Source organism: Lepidochelys olivacea (assembly GCF_965140295.1).
Source record: "Lepidochelys olivacea isolate rLepOli2 genome assembly, chromosome: 5".
In the NCBI taxonomy this organism is placed as follows: Eukaryota; Metazoa; Chordata; order Testudines; family Cheloniidae; genus Lepidochelys; species Lepidochelys olivacea.
In genome coordinates, this window is record NC_140415.1 from 22863090 (window position 1) to 22880904 (window position 17815).

At 42.4% G+C, this 17815-nt stretch overlaps 1 protein-coding gene across 2 annotated transcripts in view; it reads right to left on the minus strand.

Annotated features, from left to right (window-relative positions):
• Positions 1 to 17815, minus strand: part of CCBE1 (collagen and calcium binding EGF domains 1) — a 228529-nt gene that overhangs the window by 180509 nt on the left and 30205 nt on the right. The window lies entirely within an intron of this gene.

Below are 17815 nucleotides of genomic sequence, written 5' to 3' on the forward strand. Positions count from 1 at the left end.
ACACTTATTTCTTAAAAATCTATATAACAATATTCTTAAGTTAGATTGTAATAAGGAATCATTCCAAAGATATTTTGCATAGTGCACTATTAAAGTGCCATTTATAAATGGACTAAAATGATTTTTAAAAAACTTTTAAAAATGAATCGGTGCCCTTTTTATTTAATAAGTGTTTACTAAAACTATGGCCATTCATTAAGTGTAATGTTCCAACCACAGCACACTCCAGGGGCTGAGCAAACCAAACTGAGCAGAGTCAGCCAAAAGAATATGTGTTTCCCAACTCCTCAGCAACCTCTATCCACACGCAAAAGGAAAGCTGAATCAATCAATCAAAAAAGCTGCAGGCGGACAGATCAGCAGTATCTTAAATTGCCACCACCTGGGTATAGGCTTGAGCCGAACTTGGTAGTCCTTGCATATGCAAAACTTCCACTGCAATCAATTAACATAACATAAGAACGACCATACTGGTAAGACCAAAGGTCCATCTTGCCCAGTATCCTGTCTGTCGACAGTGGACAATACCAGGTGCCCCAGAGGGAATGAACAGAACAGGTAATAATCAAGTGATCCATCTGCTGTGGCTCATTCCCAGCTTCTGGCTAATAGCCATTGATCTATCTTCCATGAATTGATCTAGATCTTTTTTTGAACTCTGTTATAGACTTGGCCTTCACAACATCCTCTGGCAAAGAGTTCCACAGGTTGACTGTGCTTGGAGTGAAGAAATACTTACTTTTGTTTGTTTTAAGCCTGCTGCCTATTAATTTCGTTTGGTGACCCCAGATCTTGTGTTATAAGGAGTAAATAACACTTCCTTATTTACTTTCTCCATACCAGTCATGATTTTATAGACCTCAATCATATCCCCCCTCAGTCATCTATTTCCAAACTGAAAAGTCCCAGGCTTATTAATCTCTTCTCATACAGAAGCCGTTCCATACCCCTAATCATTTTTGTTGCCCTTTTCTGAACCTTTTCCAATTACAATATATCTTTTTTGAGATGAGAGCACGCAGTAGTCCAGATGTGGGTGTACCACGGATTTATATAGAGGCAATATGATATTTTCTGTCTTATTATCTATCCCTTTCTTAATGATTCCCGACATTCTGTTTGCTTTTTTGACTGCTGCTGCACATGGAGTGGATGTTTTCAAAAAACTATCCACAATAATGCCAAGATCTTTCTTGAGTGGTAACAGCTGATTTAGACCCCATCATTTTATATGTATAGTTAGGATTATGTTTTCCAGTGTGCATTACTTTGAATTTTGGAGGGAGGGGATTAAGGCTGGGGACTGTGGTTGTGGTTAAGGCACTGCATTGAGAGTCAAGTGACTTCAGTTCAACCCCCAGCTCTTTCATGAACTTCCTGTGTGACTGGGCAGATCACGAGAGGCCTTTACGCTGACTTTAGTAGTCTTTGGATTGGGTCCTTCATTTCTCTGTGCCTTAGTTTCTCCTCAGTGAAATGGAGATGCTCCAGTCCAGGGGTTGTGAGGAACTTAAAAAAAAAAATCCAACAACAAATAACAAAAGCAACATTACCTCACACAAACCAAGGACTGTGAAGTAGAGAGGTATAGGAGTGGCAATGCCAATGGAATTGTGCTTTTATTGACGTCTCAGTCTCTCAGTTAAGACTTTCCATTTCCTCGTCATTTTCCCAAATACTTAACTTTCTTCAGAAACTGGACATGCTGACATGGAGCAAGCTTAGAAAAAATAGCCACATCTTTAATTCTCGCAAAAAAATGCCAAGCCTCAAATCTCTCTGCAAAAAAGCTCTAAAATCATTTTGTACTTTTTCTTGCGCCAACAATGAGTCGAGGTCATAGTCTGGATTGCAGAACTGATTGTGTTTCATCTACCACACGAAAGGTCTTCCAAAGTTGCACTAGATTTGTGGTCTGACATTCGAAAACATGCCGTTTTCAACTATATGCTGAAATCTGATAAGAACTATCTTCAGTATGTGGCAAATTTCAGATTCTATTCTATTCTAACCTCACTTACCTAAAAAGTTCCACTCCCTCACTCACATGCATGCAGTAAGTGCAGCATTTGGGCCCCAATTCAGGAGACTATGTGTAACCCCCACACCTCCTGGGGGTGGTGGTCTGTCCCAGCTAGTAGCACTGAGACCACTTAGAGAGAGAGATAAAATGAGTCTGCTCTACAGCCTTAGCTAAGAGCCAGTTGGCTTTTAGCACACGCGGTAGAGGCTCATGCACTAAGCTCCAAGAGGTCCCCAGTTCGATCGTGCCCGCCAACGACCGGGGTCTGTCGGTATTACATATACACGTGCTTAAACTACCTTGCTGAATCAATGCCACAGTGAGATAAACTGCAGAACAAGCTCCATTATCTGAACACATAAGTAAGCCCACTGAGTACAATCCAGCCATCAATATTCCTTTTGGTTTCCAAAGAAATATGTCAGGTTTCAGAGTAGCAGCCGTGTCAGTCTGTATTCGCAAAAAGAGAAAGAGGACTTGTGGCACCTTAGAGACTAACCAATTTATTTGAGCATAAGCTTTTTTTATGCTCAAATAAATTGGTTAGTCTCTAAGGTGCCACAAGTCCTCCTGTTCTTTTTAAAGAAATATGTGTCACTTCTCCAAAATATTATTGGCATTAGCAAAACTAAATTATTGTTAAACCCCCATTAAAAATTCCTTTGATTTTTATTATATGGTCTGAAATCATATGCTTTTAAACCACATGTAAAGCATATGAAATGTTTTTAATTTTCACTCTTGATAAAGTGTGTGACTTGAACAAATTTAAATGGCAAAAGTTTTAAACTTGTTTACATTTCACAAGCGTTTTTAAAAAAGGGGATTAACTTTAATCACATAATGCTAAATGCTATTGTGTGGAAGTTTTGTATTTTCAATTAAATGACTTTCAATAACTTACCATTATAAACATCAGATCATAACCTCAAAGCCTACTTTAAGGAGGCAATATATCTTTGAAAACATTTCCGTTGTGTGGTCTGAATGCTAAAACTTCACTGGCAAAATGTCAGTGCAAGCTCAAGTAATTTTAGCGTTTATCCCACAGTAAATATCACTCTTCAGCTTTACTCCTCAGAACAAATCAATATTAAGGTTTTGTCAGCGCTTAAAAATCTGCATTGATAACAGCTCTGAATCGCCCGTTTTCAACACCAACTGATGGGGTAGTGTTGATGGCAACTAGTTGTTGGCGCCCATTGTCACAGACTGCAAATTTTTAAGTGATGACAAAATCTAAATAGGCCAGCTCAGTAATGAAAGTATAATGTTATCCTTGGTTCTAATACACAGTCAGAGAAATAAAATATTCATCCCTACTTGTCCTTTGCTCAGTACTATCCGTTTACTTGGAGTGTCCTGTAAATCTTTGGGAACACCCTAAACACTTGCCTTGATGTTTACACTTGTCAGACATTGGTGGGCTATTCTGATATCCTCACCTTAGGGCCTGCTCCTCACAGGATGAATGTCTCCTGTAGCAGCCTGCTAGCACAACACTTCTGGGCCCAAAGTAAGCTACACTAGAGTAGCAATGGCTACATACTGCACCGTGTTCACAGCCCCTGCCCTACTTCTGTGCAGTGGGATGTACCCCCTGCCTGCATAGCTAGGGAAGAGAAAGTGCAGGAGATGTGATGAAGGTCTTAAGGATAAAGAGCAGATGCTCCATATACTGTACTTTTGAGCTAGTCGTTATGCAGCCATTTGGGAGCCTAGTAATTACCTCTCCTCTTAGGTGAAGAGTAACTGCTACACAATTACTTCTGATGGGGTCCATATGCAGCACATCCGTGAGACCCGGGAAATGCCCCACAAAGAACTGGACATCTACCTAATCCATTAGTAGCTGTCCTTTAATGGTATCCACTGAAACGCCAACTTTTGTCCACTCCAGGTGCCTTATTCTGTCTTAATTAAAAAGAAGCTTATTAGTAGTTGTACCTGGGAGTACTGCACTCAAATTATTCTTCCAACTCCATTTAGAATTATCTCTCACACATCTATTTGTTCTGAAAAACCAGGGTCATTCCCAAAATATAACCCAAATGCACCGTTCCCACAACTGATTAACCCAGACAGTTTTTTTTTTTACCTAACATGTCAGATATCAAAAATGAGGAGTCAACAGTATGGAAAAAATTCTACTTGTAATGTAACAGAAAGTATTACAAAGAGAAAATTCTATATTGTGTATACTTGGTGCAATAGGACACTTGCATAGATTCTACTCATACAGCCTTCATGCCCCTTCAGTGTTTTCAATATTACATAAACATTTCTCTGTCTCACACACACACACACACACAAACACACACACACACACACCCCTGTTAGCCACAATGCAGTATTTTGTGACATAGACCCTACAAATCAGTGGAGAGGGAAGTTGTACTTTTTAGATACAAAATGTTGCTTCTTACATTAGATACGTTAGTGCTTAGGTCTTAGTTGTCACATTACAGATAAGTGCGTCACACCACTGTTTTTCAGCTGCATTAGGTCACCTAGACTGTACCATGTCCCGTTTTTACCATGTCACAGTCCAGCTATCATACCACAGCAAGAAAGCCTGTGTTTGTGGCAAGTCTCTCAGTTCACTGACATAAATATACCACAGGTTTTTGTGCATTTTACACATTTAAAATTAATCTCCATTATGTTGTGTTACACAAGTTGACATGGGTAGCTATATTGTCAGCTGGTGTAAGTTGATGAAGGCCCATTGATGGAGCCATGCCACTTTATGCCAGCTGGGAATCTGGATGCTATCCAACCAGAAGAAAACTACATCCCACTTTGCTCATCCAAGAGTTTTTTGAAAAGGTACTTTATTAATTTCTATATATAATGCTTAGTTTACTCATGCTGACTCTAATAATTTAGATCACAATAAAAACAGAAATATTTTAAAGTACATCACAGTGTTAGCCTATATTTCAGTTTCCCTTTAAATAACATGAGCAATATCAGTGCAAGATTACATCTGTCACAGATTAAAATACTATTTCATGTCTCATTGTAATCCATGCATTAGTTATGGATATTGGGAATTGCCACAAATCTTTATACTGTTAAACCCCAGTGATAGATTTTTGCATTTGGATCTCTGATTTAGCTGACAGATGTGTGAGATCACATATATTCTGAGACCTACCCATGCCTCTCAGGAGGCTGAAGAACACAAATTATCTCAAAACTTTCCCCTCCAGATTTGCCTGTTTCAGATGGTTCCAAGCAACTAAATGTTTTTTATGGTCTTCCCCTATTTTTGCTCAAGTTGTACCCCTTAGGAGATGTTTGCACAAGACAAGAGCACAAGACATGGTCATACTATTGAGACCTGATTTAAATACAGATACTGTTACTAACCCATAATAAGTAAAGAGACAAACTTAGGCACCCAGACAGATGTACATGCCCTCGCCCCACCCTTTTTAAGATGCCACAATTAATATGTATTTTTGTTTTTCCTTAAATTAGAGATCAGAATTCAGTAATACAGCAGCAGCAGAGTTAAAAAATCAGGCCAATTTTTTCAAATTGCTGTTGCATCCAGATAAATCCCACCTGATTTTCAAAGGTGCTGTGAGCATGCACAGCTGCTGCTGAAGTCAATCAGAACGGCAGGTACTCACCACCTCTGAAGATCAGGCCACTTATTAAGCAGATTATATATGAATTTGTTTTAGTTTAGTAAGCTGAAGTTTTGAAAGAATGGCCCCCAGAGCACACTCTTCATAAGGGTCTAACTGTCTCTGAAAACACTCCAAAACGTGTTACATGCAACTATTTTTGTGCTTACTTTTCTATTTGATTAATAGAAGGAACCACTATGATCATTTAGTCTGACCTGCATAGCACAGGCTGAACAACATCAATGAGTAAATTCCATCAGTGGTTGGAAATACTCTTCAGTAAAATTCACTCATGGCTTGGTCTTCCTTATTACGATACACAATGAACTATTTAAGTTACTAAACCATCACTATGTGCACATTCTAGACTGAGCAACCATGTGATTACATTGCTGTAAACTTAGTCCTTCTTTGCCCTATCCCCTCCTCACAGTTAGTCATCACCCCTCTGATTGTGTTATGTCTCAAATTTCGTTTGGAAGCTCTGACTTTCTTCTGTGAAGTAACTAGAATGGCCTGTGGGCATTGTCAAGGACCACAGTCTGCTAACTTTACTAACCCTGAGTAATCTTACTTTGTGCCAAGTCTCATTAAAATCAACAGAAGGGGGCAGAAACAGGCCCACAATTATATTTTTACTCCAGCATTTGTAACTGAAGCCTTGACTTCTAACATAACATTCAGAAATGATTTTCTACTCCTCCTGTATTTAAGCACACTGTTTCTGACTACATTTTCCCCAGGACTTGTTTACTTTGACTTTCTTCTATAGATCTAAGTCTCCATTAAATAGTAAGGTTCTCTGCTCGTCAGAAAATATTCCACTATTATGCAATTTCTGGGCAGGATAGGAACCACGGATCCAGCCTCCGCATCTGGCCACTGATTCAGCTCAAAATTATCTGTCCTGGCAGAACTTTATTTTTTTAAAGTTAACTTTCCATCACTGTGACCCGGGAACACAGACACATGGAGAGGTTCCAGGAAGAGGCAAGCTCATTCGAATGGATTAGCAATCCTAATTAGGATTCTTGGTGCCCTATAGGATAGACAGGATGTATTTTTTTTCTTTGTTCCCTTAAGCAAACTAAGGACCTGACCATCAGCCCTTGGGACACACCATTTCTGTGTGAGAGATAATGCTTCTGTCCCCAGCATATCAGATTACCACCGGTATCAGTCAAACTCTTCATACTACTAGCAAGCTCTCCAGTCCCAACCATCACTTCATTTTCAGCTTTTATTGACATAACTGCTGCTCCCTCTGTTACTCCAATTTTAAGGGTCACTGGAGAGTCAGACTCAGGTCATTCCACTGCACCACAAAAGTCCATGTTACTATTCAATGGACAAGAATCTGTGACCCTCCCCAAAGCACTGTAAAAACAGGGAACAGAACAACTAATATCTCATTCTTCTAAGGGAGAAAAAACCCCAGAGCTAAAACCAACAGGCTCTGCGCCCAATTTGAACGGACAACATACATGTAAAATGCTCTCTATTGTTTTGCCTGTATCCTGAGCCATCCAGTCCCAAAATTGCTATATTTGGTGACTCAAATAAAGAGCAAAGTTCTGCTCTTTTACCCACATCTATAGAAACAGTCTCTCATGTTATAATTAACATTTGCTCTGTGCAGCATAGGTACAGATTATTGTAAAGAGATCCCCAGAGCACAATGAGGAGAATATAGTCCAAATACCATATCCTTTCTTCCAGCCCAAACCACTAGTATAAAACTGTCAAGTAATTTTCAGAATGGACATTGTCAAGTAACATTGTTTTCCAAGAATTAATGCATGTGAATGACATTAAGGCTCTGACTCCTTTTAGCTTTTAAACATTCCACACAAAAAATGTAACATGATTTAGGAGCACAACAAAGTCTGACATTTTAGAAAGGCACATCCTTTTAGTAACGAGAATAATCCTTTCAGAGGAAAATGTAGCAGCTGGGCTAAGGTCACGTCTACATTACAAACTTTGGTTGACACAAGTCTCGTCAGGATAAAGCTGCTGCAGTTAGCTGTGCACGCCCACACTTGATTCCTTGCGTCGGCGCTGCACATCCTCCCCAGGAGTGCTCGTATAGGTCCACAGTGCGATGCGCCATGTGTTGGTATCCCTGTGTGCAACCCACTACCATCCAGCGTACCCTCTTTTGGGCGTTTTAGCAAAGCATGGTGGGGCAGAAATGAGTCATGCAGGGAGCAAGGGGACAACTTCCCAGTGTGCAACTGTCTCCATTCTCTAATCTCCTCTGTATCCCATAATTTTTGCACCTTTTTAAAAAAATCCCATGAATTCATGTGGCATTCCTCACTCTCCGCCAAGTCTGAAGCGGAAGCATGGAGCTTGCACACCTCTGCACTATTGTCATAAGCACAGGACACACAATCCGCTGATATTTGCGGAGCCATAAGCAGAACCAAATCAGCAAGGAACATGACTATTTCCTAGAGGACAGATTGCTGTTGGACATAGTGAGAACCAGTTCAAGGTTGTTGGTGGTGTTCAAACAACCACAGATGGTCATGCTGCGGAGCTTAGGCAAGCTAGTCCCTACCTGTCCTGGCCCCGCACTGCGTCCCAGAAGCAGCCAGCAGGTCTGACTCCTAGGAGGGGGGTGGGAGCCTCGGGGCTCTGTGTACTACCCCTGCCCCGAGCACAGGCTCTGCACTCCCATTGGCCAGGAACTACGATCAATGAGAGCTGCAGGGGCGGGCCTGCAGGTGAGAGCAGCGTGCAGAGGCACCTGCCACGCCTCCACCTAGGAGCCAGACCTGCTGGCCACTTCCGGAGTGCAGCGTGGAGTCAGGACAGGCAGGAAGCCTGCCTTAGCTCCCCTGCTGCACTGCTGACTGGGAGCTGCCCAAGGTAACCCCGCGGCCTAAGCCCCTGCCCCAGCCCTGCACCCCAAACCCCTCATACCCAGCCCCACCCCAGAGCCTGCACCTCCAGACAGAACCCTCACCCTCTCCTGCACCCAGCCCCCTGCCCCAACCCAGAGCCCCCTCCCACACCCAGAATCCCTCTTCCCCACCTCCCATCCTGGAGCCCGCTCCTGCACCCCAAACCCCTCATCCCCAGCCCCACCCCAGAGCCCACACCCCCAGATGGAGCACTCACCCCCTCCCACACCCCTGCCCCAGCCCAGTGAAAGTGAGTGAGGGTGGGGGAAAGCAAGCCACCGAGGGAGGGAGAATGTAGTGAGCAGGGGGTAGGGCCTCAGGGAAGGGGTGGTGAAGGAGGCATAGCCTTGTGGGAAGAGGCGGGGTTAGGATGTTTGGTTTTGTGCGATTAGAACATTGGCAACCCTACCTTATGGGACATATTTGCAGTGCTTTGTAGGATACTAACTATTCACCCATGAATTTCCAGGACCCAGGGATTGAGTTCCCATCATACCACTTTTTCCATCCCATAATGCTTATTTCATCCCATAATCCCTGCCGTTTTTTAAACCTCCCATGGTCACGCGTGCCGCTTGCCAGTGTCCACCCTCTCTTCGGCAAAAGCATGGATCCTGCAGAGCTCAGCACAATTCCAAGGACCGTTGCTAATACAGGATGTACAGTTCTCTTGTATTTGCGGAACTTCAGCCAATGCTCTATAACCGGCTGCGCGAAGGAGGAAGAAGAGGAGATGTTTGGATGCCCATGGAATGCCAGGTTGCTGCTGGCTTTCATGGAACAGCTCCACATGGTGGAGTGGAGCTTTCGGGCCCCGGGAACAAGCCCTGATTGGTGGGCTCACATTATAATGCAAGTATGATACGATGAGCAGCAGCAGCAGAATTTTCAGCTGTGAAAAGCCGTGTTCTGGGATCTGTGTGATAATTTTGTCCCAGCCCTCCAGAGCAGGGACACCAGAATGAGTGCTGCACTGATAGTGGAAAATGATAGAATCATAGAACATCAGGGTTGGAAGGGACCTCAGGAGGTCATCTAGTCCAACCCCCTGCTCAAAGCAGGGCCGATCCCCAACTAAAGCAAGTGGCAACCATGCCCTGAAAGCTTGCAACTCTGGTCATTGCTATTGGTCATCAGGCAATCAGTTTGGAGTTGGAAAATCCACCACAGGGGCCATTGTCATGCAAATGTACAAGGCCTGTAAGCGTATCCTGGTGCACAGGATTGTGACTCTCAGCAATATACAGAACATAGTGGATGAATTTGAAGCAGTGGGGCAATAGACGGCAAACATCCCTAGTCTGGCACCACCCCACCTTGCCAGTGGGTACAGGAATAAGTACTCAAAGGCAATCAACAGGGAAACTGTGTTAGAAAAGCACAAGCGTCCCCATGATTATAAATATGCCTCTAGAAAATACTGGCATACTATGTCTAAAGTGATGTTTGCAAAGAATACACAAAACAAACATTACTCTCTGGATATATACACACCAGTTTTTCAAATACACAAACCGAGTTGGCAAGCTCCCTACTGCAGTTATAAGCCAGAATATAATTGAATTTGTTTACGTCAAGCCCATGTTAACTATGCATATACTTATAATTATTATCTAGCTGTGTTTCCATCTTGGTTAAAGGCAAGCTAGCACACAAAAAGTGTGTTCGTTCCTTTTTTGTTCCTTTACGTATTATGCATTCCATTATGGAATGTTTGTTTTGTTTGTTTGTTGTGAGTACACATTAGAAACATCCGATCTTTACTTTCCATGATTTGCTGAGGCTTTGGCAAGCCACACTATGGACACCCACAGAAAAAGGTCTTTTTTTTGTTGTAATCAATATTTGCTCTGTTCAATGGAGGACTGAAGAACTAGTGAGATTATGACATCACAAGAGGAAAGACAGGAAGCTGAGCAACTGGGATGGGAAGCAAAATTTAGTCAGGCTTTTAAAAACTCTGTGGTTTGTTTGTTTTGGTTAACACAATTTCAACTCACAGATCTGCCAAATACTTAGGAGAAAAGCAGTCTTTGTGAAAAATTCAACATCCATCCTTTTCAGCTGAGTGCTAGGAAAGCTCATATTCCACTTTTTCAGGTCTTCTATATAGTCCCCAGGACAAAAACAAGAAGGCCTGTTGTTCCTAATATTTCTTAATTTAAATACATTTAAAAATAAATGTACATATTTATACGTCATAAAGGAACCAAACAGAAAATCCTTTTAAAGGGGAACTGCAAAGTAACTTAAGTTATCATTTAAAAAGTTAGTCGCTTTTTCTTCCATGTTAAACACTAACATTAATATACCTGTATTTAAACTATCCAATTTTGTTGAGAATTAAAATATGTAGTTCAATACATCTTTTGAAGGAAGGGTTATTTTCTGGGAGCCAAAGATTTGGATTTTTCAAATTCAGTATGCTTTCCACACGGTCTTTTTATAAATAGGTTTTGAAGAGTTGAAACTGCAAGTTATATAAAACCTATTGAAGAGGCAAGTTCAAAATATTCAAAAAAGTTCAAAAAGCTATTAAAAATTGCTTTTCGGAAAAGCAACAATAGTTGTAGAATCTTGCACTATCCCTGTTCATATAAGATCAGAGCTGAACTGGACAAAATGGATTATAACTGTGCCACAGTATACATCTCTAAAACTGTATCACCAGATGCGACTGTTGCGATGTAACTGGTAAGAGATAACATGCTCCTAGAGTTAAAGAAATACAGACCTGACTGAACCTTCCCAAGACAACCGTCTCATTTCTTGATTTAGAAAGCTGAACTCACAGACCAGAGTGAAATTATACAAATTCCATGAAAACAACATAGGAACAAAAATTTGAAAAACAGACCTGAGTTTTAGAAAGTTTAAATAGTTGTGTTCCAAGTTCACTACTAATCATTAACTTCTTCTTTTCCATCTCCCAATAAAACATGAGAAGGAAGAAAAAATTCATTAAAAATTCATGTGTATTTCACTTCTCATGTAGCTTTAATCATAGAATCATTGAATCGCAGGACTGGAAGGGACCTGGAGAGGTCATCTAGTCCAGTCCCCTAAATTTAGGGCAGGACTAAGTATTATCTTTCTAGACCATCCCTGACAGGTGTTTGTCTAACCTGCTCTTAAAAATCTCCAATGATGGAGATTTCACAGCCTCCCTGGGCAATTTATTCCACTGCTTAACTACCCTGACAGTTAGGAGGTTTTTCCTAATGTCCAACTTAAACCCCCTTGCTGCAATTTAAGCCCGTTGTTTCTTGTCCTTCTCTCAGAGGTTAAGGAGAATATTTTTTCTCCCTCATCCTTGTAACAATTTTTATGTACTTGAAAATTATCATCATATCCCCTCTCTCTCTTCTCTTCTCCAGACTAAACAAAATTTTTAAATCTTCCCTCAAAGGTCATGTTTTCCAGACCTTTAATCACTTTTGTTGCTCTTCAATGGACTTTCTCCAATTTGTCCATCATTCCTGAAATGTGGTGCCCAGAACTGGAGACAAGACTCCAACTGAGGCCTAATCTGCATGGAGTAGAATGGAAGAATTACTTCTCGTGTCTTGTTTACAATACTCCTGCTAATACATCCCAGAGTGATTTTTTTTTTTTTTGCAACAGTGTTACATTCTTGACTCATATTTAGCTTGTGATCCACTATGACCCTCAGATCCCTTTCTGCAATGCTCCTTCCTAGGCAGTCATTTTCCATTTTGTATGCATGCAACTGATTGTTCCCGCCTAAGTGGAGTACTCTGCATTTGTCCTTCTTGACTTCCATCCTAATTACTTCAAACCATTTCTCCAGTTTATCCAGATCATTTTGAATTTTAATTCCATCCTCCAAAGCACTTGCGACCCCTCCCAGCTTGAATATCGTCCACAAACATTATGAGTGTAGCCTCTAGGCCATTATCTAAATTATTGACTAACATATTGAACAGAACCGGACCCAGAACTGATCCCTGCAGGACCCCACTCGATATACTTTTCCAGCTTGAGGTGAGTGTTGAAATTAATATTGTTCTGAAAAATTTAGCCCATGTGAAATGAAGAAAGCTTACTGGAAGGTAAATAGAGCAAATACAGTTTGCAGTTCATTATGGTTTAAATCAAAGGCCTAAACTAGGAGCAATTGCACTTTTCATATTATCAACAATGAAAACACAGAACAGATTTTTACAAAGTGTTGAGCCTTGTAAAGGACTTCTGATGTTTTTCTTTTTACTGCAGCTAAGAAACAAAACTCTCTAAGGCTACACTGGAGAACCTAATAGTTACGATTATTTGAAAGCGCAACACGCTTTGGATACAATTCATTAAGATTGAATTAATTGAAGACTGCAAATCCTGTTTAGAGATTAGCCCAATCTGTACATTTCTGATTTGGATCAGAATTTCCTGAAGAGATAAGGAGACCTGGATCTAGAGCTGAAATTCCCCAAGGTTTAAGGGAGTTTGGAGCCAGCAACTTCTCTCTATGTAACCTTAAATAAAGTATAGTTTGCCTTATTACTGAGATTTATACAGAGCATGTGTATCACTGCACACACAAAGGGTAAATCTACAACACAAACTAAGGTGTAATTATAGCATGAGTAGGCAAACCCAAAACTTACTTTAATCTAGTGTAAACAACAACAGTAATGAACACATAAGTGGCATGGTTTTCAATGCAGGCTTGCCACTCCAGCCCTAGCCTGCCAAGGACCCTGGATACACCCTTGGATTGCTAGCCCATGCCAGAGTACATACCGTTGGATCGTCACTACTCTTGTTACCTGTGTAAGCTAGATAAAAGCTAGTGGAGTATGCCTACCCACACTACAAGAACACCTTAATTTGTGGTGTAAACATGCTCCCCTCTTCACCCCAGATCTCTAAATTACACCAAGATGAGAAAAGAAACCAATTCCCTGATGCACTATCTTCGATTTGCACAGCAGAGAAAGTAGTCACAAAACGTGAAGTTGCCTCAGTTCTCAAAGCAATGAATTTACGCATTTAACTGCTATGATTTGCAGATGATCCAATTTGTCTTTGTTTCAGATCTTTCAAAAGTGGAAGCCAAAGAAGGTTTCTAGGAGTCAGGCCTTGTTCACATAGCAAAATTGCAAAGGTTTTGAAATAAATTCCTTTTTAAAGGAAGGAAGGATGGTCCAGTGGTTAGGCTGCAAGTCTAGGAGTTCCAAGTTCAATTCCCTGCTCTGCCACAGATTGCCTGTGTGACCTTGGGCACGTCACTTAAGGAACATCTATCCTGCAAAAAAATAAAAAAACAAACCAAAAACCCTGTGGTGGGGAGTCTCAGACCCCAGTCTATGGGCTTGGGCTAAGATGCTAAAATTAGCAATGTAGATGTTCCTGCTCAGCTGGAGACCAGGCTCGGAGACCCTCCCTGGGTTTCAGAGCCTGGGCAGGAACATCGACACTGCTATTTTTAGCACCATAGCACGAGCCCCGCAAGCCGGAGTCTGTAGATCCAGGCTCTGAGAGTTGCTGCCTCAGGTTTGTTTGTTTTGTCGTATAGCTGTACTGTAGCCTCTTCTATGCCTCAATTCCCCATCTGTAAAACCGGGGATAACTCCTCTTCCCTACCACACAGGAGCCTTCTGAGGACAAATACATTCAAGACTGTGATAAGCTTTGAGAGCTACTGTTGAAAGTACTATGTAACAGCTAGGGGTTAATATAAACCGGTACACTGCCCACCAGTGCTAATCCTTCTGCAGCCCAATGTATTGCAGTACAGAAGCAGCTTATTTCTGTTTAAACTGAGAACTGTTCCCAACTGACAAACCAAAGTGGAAAAAAACCCAACTGCCCTGAGACCAAGAGGAGAACACTAATGGTTTGCACCCATGGAACTATAAAGGTTTATAGTCACATCTTAAATTATCCCAATGCACTTTCCCATGTAGACCAGGCCTCAGTTGTGCCCTCTTTACTCACACAGATCAAGGTGGCAAGGCTGCTTCTTCACATTCACTTTCTGAAAAAGGTCAGCAGCTCTCTTAAGAGTATGGGAATGATTTAATTTAAAAGGAAAGTCAAACCCTAAACAGCCCTGTTTTCCCACATGTGAAAAAAATCAGGAAAGTCTGCAACTGGCAAGAGTGATTGATACATGGTATGGGAACATCCGATTTGTTTCAGACACGTCTCTTTTTATTAAGTGGAACAGGGGTTCAGTCTCTGAGCAGATGTTGTGAATCTCGCTCTACACTCAGGTCTATTTCTATCTTTTTCTACCTGATTCCCCTCCTCAGATCATGTCAGACAGTGTAACACCGTGGTATTTTAAAAGCTACAGATGAGATGATGTAACTTTGCCAAGCTCCGCTGCTGGTGGCTCGCTCTCTCCTGGAGACATCCAATTCCTCCTCTAGCAGACTTAACCGATCCCTCTGGACTGCTGCTTTTTTCCACTCAGTCTCATTTTGAATACAATTAAAGTATTTTGAAGCAACTAAAAGACAATATTCATTTCAGTACAACCAAATGTAAAGTCAGATATCTAGGAACTGCCAACTACATTGCTTTGTGCACAAAGATATGATGCAAAGGCAAATCAGTTTTTTTAAATCCTGCTCTGACCACAACCAAAAATCATGCAAAAATCTTTGGTGAGGAAAAAAAATCCTGCTCAAATTGCAATAATTGCTGGGTTTAGACAATTCATGTTTAAACAAAAGCTGATTATTTTGAAAGACCTGTACCTCAACACACTGTTGACCAAGAGAGTTTTAGGAACCTCTGCACAAATTCTGAATTCCAGAGGCCAAATTCTGCCCCAATTTACACCATTCCCTCATTTAGGCCAATATAAATCTAGAGAAATTCAACTGAAGCCACTGGAACTACTCCAGATTTAGACTGGTGCAACAGAGCAGAATTTGAACATGGATCATTATTTCTTGCTCTTAGTGGTTGAAAAACAATATTCAGGTTAACTATCAGCCAGCTGTTTTAGAATGACTATTATATGGAGAACGAGCTCCCATGACAGTGACTTTTCCATTGCAGAAGGGCAGCAGTGTTTCTGTTTAGAGATAATTTTTCTAAGGGCTTGTCTACACAAACTCTTAGTCTGCAGCAAGCTGGGGTGTAAATCTATCCCGCTCTAGGTACGCGCACGAAGCATGCACGTGGACCCTGCTGCCACACACTAAAAGTTTTCTAGTGCACTTTGATCTACCCTGCTTTGAAATGGGAGTAGATCAAAGTACACTAGGAACTTTTAGTGGATGGCAGCACGGGTGAAAGTAAGTCGAGTGACTTACCGGTATGCTGGGGCCAGATCTGGCCCCTGGAAGGGGTGGGGCCTAGGACAGAAAGGGCGGGGCTGAGGGGGTCAGAGCCAGCCCTAGCCCACCCTGTAAGGTAAGTGCTCCTCCTCCTCCTCCCCTGGGGTAGCAGCAGCAGCCCGGGGCTCCAGCAGCTATTTAAAGGACTGGGGCAGCAGAGGCAGCTGGAGCCCAGGCCCTTTAAATAGCCCCCGGAACCCCCTCTACCCTAGGGCTCTGGGGGCTATTTAAAGGGCCTGCAGCTCCCCTGCTTCTACCGCCCCAGTCCTTTAAATAGCCCCCGGAGCTCTGGAGTAGTGGCGGCGGAGCTCTGGCAGCTATTTAAAGGGCCGGGGCGGTAGAAGCAGGGGAGCCCCGGGCCCTTTAAATAGCCGCTGAAGCCCCACGGCCGCTACCCCAGGGTTCCAGCAGCGGGGCTCTGGAGGCAATCTAAAGGGCCTGGGGCTCCAGCCACTGCTTTAAATTGCCCCCTGGGGAAGCCGGGCTGCCCCAGTATGGTGCACCGGCTCTTGCCGGTATGCCGTACCGGCTTACTTTCACCTCTGGGGTGGGGTAGATTTACACACATGCTTGCCATGAACTTATAGCTGAGCTGTACTGCATAGCTATGTCTTTCAGGGCTGTGAAAAATCCATACCCTTGAAAGATGTAGTTAAACTGACCTAATCCCCACGTAGACCGCATTAAATCAACAGAAGAATTCTTCTGTCGACCTAGCTACTGCCTCTCTGGCAGGTGGATTAACTACAGTGACAGGAGATCTCCCTGTCACTGCAGTGAGTGTGACAGGTTCCCGCAGGGTTCCCTGTAAGTGCCACCTGCAACTGGGATACCACTGAGCCCCTCTGACCTACCAGCCTGGGCCCCCTCTCACACTGTGCTGCTGTGACAAGTTACAAAGCTTGCCAAGCTAGCTCTTTCACCAACATACACACTGGTAGGGACACACCCAGCTGCAGAGTTTACAGGCTGCGGTGATCAGCTCTGCATAGGGAAGCTACAGCTAAGGAATTGCCCAACTACTCAAGAGCACACACTCCTTTGAAGTGTAAACCCAAAATTATACTGCCTTGCACTACACAGAGATCTGTACAGCGTAAGCTCTTGAAATTTGCCCCCTCCCTCAATGTGGAGAGGAAACATACAACAGCTTCTTGTCCCAAGTTATAACTCCCACACACTGGTTTGTGATAAAACAAAAACAAATTGATTAACTACAAAAGGTAGATTTTAAGTGATTATAAGGGCTAGCAAATAGATCAAAGCAGGATAGTTAATAAATAAAAATGCAATCTAAGCTTAATATAGTAAAGAGATTAGATATAAATAGCAAATTCTCACCCTAAATGATGATGCAAGCCAGCTGCAGGCTCTCAAGAAGCAAGCTGTGCTGGCTCACAGCTTAGCATCCCCAGGTATTCCTTTCACAGGCTAGAAATTCTTCCAGCCTGGGTCTAGCACTTCCCCTGAGTTCAGTTCTTGTTCCTCAGATGTTTCCAAGAGTCTCCTTTGGGCGGGAAGTTAGTGAAGAACCCAGATGATATCACTCCCCTGCCTTAAATAGCTTTTGCATATGGCGGGAACCCTTTCTCTCCAAGCCTGGTTCCCACACCTTTCAATGGGAAAACACTGGTATTCCAAGACGGAGTCTAATACCAGGCGATCTGGTCACATGCTCTGTAATGTTATAGCATCCATGACTCGGAGACTGTTTATAGCATCCTCAGGAGGCTCCCTGGTGGGAAATAATCTTCTTCTAAGGCCTATTGTTTTCTCTAATAGCCCTTCCCAGCTAGCCATCTAGACTGATTGCATTCTGCCTATTGGGCATTCCCCAGGTGTAAACACAGTTGTAATACAGATCTATATAGTAATTGGAAACAACAGTTAACAACATTACATTGTCAAAACAAATGGCCGTACAAGAAA